At 33.3% G+C, this 2,928-nt stretch overlaps 1 pseudogene; it reads right to left on the reverse strand.

Annotated features, from left to right (window-relative positions):
- Positions 1 to 2,585: 2,585 nt before the first annotated feature.
- On the reverse strand, positions 2,586 to 2,704 carry LOC111742246 (annotated as a pseudogene).
- Between the last annotated feature and the right edge of the window lie 224 nt (positions 2,705 to 2,928).

Raw genomic sequence — 2,928 nt, forward strand, 5'->3', positions numbered from 1 at the left:
ATAACAGGTCTTGATAACTATCAGCGTGCAGATCACCCTAAAGGACATTCTGAAAATGAAATGTTTACCATGCATTTTTCCATCAGGACACAGCTCTGGACAAGGCACTAAGTTCTTGGATGTCCGTGGATAGCAGAGATTGTCTATGAAATTGAGCGTGTTTGATTATTCATTTATATTGGCAAATGTTATTTTTGTCTAGCGAAAATGACAGAAGGGTACTTCCCACTGGGAGAGGTGAGATGAGTCAAAATGAAACCTATAATTCCTATGATTATAGCCACTGCAAATGAAAGAATCTGATTTGCCAGGAAACTTAATAATAGGCAAAACCATGGGGGCAAAATAACAATCAGAGATTAGTCAAACATTTTTCTATACTGATGGAGAAAAATCTGTTTCTTTTATTTCTGCTCAGAGCCATGCAGAGAAGGTAATGTTTCTACTCAATCTATAATGCTCCCTCTCTCTACATAGATACATATTTGCATAGATACAGTTCTTACTGCTAAAGGTTGATTGTGTGAATAATTCTGACAGTTTCCTTTTATTTTCAGCTTTGTCTTTGATTCAAATTTGTTTTTTTGAAGAAGATTAGCAATTACTTTGCTACTCTCTCTTTTTTCTTGAGCACTCATACTGAAAAACAGTTAATCTCTTTGGGCATTAATGACATCATCTGTAAGTCACAGGTGACCAAGATCCCTTTCAAACTAACATGCTATGTTTCTCTTCTATAATTCTCAAAGCTGTATTGGATACCGATTTTATGTTTATATCGGAAGCCACCTTGTGCCAAAAAAAAAAAAAAAGACAAAAAGTAATTTTATAGCCTAATTTTTTTTCTATAACAAAACAGTCAGTACAAGGCATATGTAGTTTCTCAAAACAATAACAGTAGCTTACTTAATGTGAGGCAGTAGAACCTAATTTTGGAAGATTAATTTTAAATGATTCATCCTTAGATTAAAAAACAAAACATATTACTTTTATTACTAACATCTCATAAAAAAGGATGTAATGAGAAAAATTCCTCAAGTTTAGAAATTTAGAATAAACTTGGAAAAGCTCCCAGAAATTTAGATGAATATGCGTTACTGTTTTTTTGGTTGTTGTTGTTACTGTTTTAACTCACAGGTCATCTTTTAATGTTTGATAAAAAACTCTGTTTTTTAGCTATGCCATTAATTGTTATTCTGTTAACCTTTTTCTCCTTTACCTTTTTTTTTTTTTTTTAAATTGTTCACTGTCTATTTCTCTGCTTCTTCTTTCTTCTACTTCCTATTGCAGTTCTGGCCATTCCTCAAATGAATTTTCTGTCTCCAAACTTATCACAAATGGAATCTTTTGAAAATTTATTGTCTTTGGCATACAACATTGGTTTTCTTATATAAAGTTTTTCCTTATTTCTTCATTTGTTAGTGTCTCTAATTCAAATAGGTATTTTTAGAACCAATTCAAATATTTTTAGGCTGCACGAGTTGTTTAAAATGCAATACTAAAGAACACATTATTGATCTATGGAAAGTGTCAGGCCATTTTCTAGATGAACAATGTTACATTTTTTATCACCTCTCCAATAAAAGTATTAGAGAAGGAATTGTTATCTTCGTTTTACAGGATAGCAATAAGAAAATAGAAGTTTGAACACTTCCAGGGTAAAATCATTAGTTACCTAGTAATGACTGCAGTAATGGAGAGATGTTACTATAAAGTCAGATGGATGGGATCCCAAAAAACATGTGCTGTGCATCAAGATCTTTGATCCCGACAAGCCCATGTATATCAATGAAGCTGATATTGGCTAAGGAGTTCTTAAATTGTATAGCAAAATGTCTATAGTGACTAAAAAACATTCTTTAGCAGTCTGAAAATTATCTTTGGCTCTTTTTTCTTATCGAGATGATTCATTTATGGGACAAAGAACTGTCAACCAATTAACTAAACATCACAAAAAGACCATGACATAGGTGATGCCCTGAGTGTAGTTTTAATTTAACTGTAGGGCCCTGAAACTATATCTTCATAAGATGAACATCTGCGCTTTCTTGAGGCTCGCACATTTATGACCAGATTACTAATCTGCGTGTAAACATTATTTCCCTGCTTTTCGCCTTCTAGCAGGATTATTTTACTAATCCAATTTATCTCAACCTTAAGAACTCTACTTTCCTCCAGATTATGATATAATCATCCACCATGTACTAAGAAAAAACTAAAACCTGCCACTCCCCACCAGCTACACAGATTTTGTTAAATTTTACTTTCCGTAAGTTTTGAAATGAACACCACTGTTTTCTTTTTTATTTAGACATAAAATTATATTTTTATCTTTGATTATTTGCTGTTTTAAAATCTCTATTAATCTCTCCAGAAGTAAGGGGAATAATTGCTACTTGAGTCTATGTAGACCTAAACTGTTTTGGAAAAACATAGAATTTTTTATTGTTGATATTATGATAAAATAGACAGTAGAGAAAGCAGTTTGAGACTCTTTATTTTATTTCTTTAGGTGAAGTCCCTTGGTTGACCTCAGAGATTGCAAGGACCTTGTCAGTTTACAATCTCTTATTTTTTATTTTTTATGCCTACAGCACCTGATCTTCCTAGGTGGTCTCCCATTCAAGTACTAACCAGGCCCGACCCTGCTTAGCTACTGAGATCAGACCAGATCGGGCTTGTTCAGGGTGGCATGACTATAGACAGTCTGAGACTCTTAAAGGAGTACTTATAAAGTTGTTTCTAGGCACACCAGGATTGAAGATCTGATTGACATATCTTTTGTTGATTTAAGATTATGCCCTGAAATGATCTGAGGCACCCCCATGACCTATCATCTTTACACAAAAGGCATAGTAAACCTATTTTATCTCAAAGTTATATGGAATAAGACTCGATCACGGAGCTACTTTTGTATACCCTGTGATT

This window comes from Pteropus vampyrus, unplaced genomic scaffold, assembly GCF_000151845.1.
Source record: "Pteropus vampyrus isolate Shadow unplaced genomic scaffold, Pvam_2.0 Scaffold89, whole genome shotgun sequence".
Taxonomy (NCBI): domain Eukaryota; kingdom Metazoa; phylum Chordata; class Mammalia; order Chiroptera; family Pteropodidae; genus Pteropus; species Pteropus vampyrus.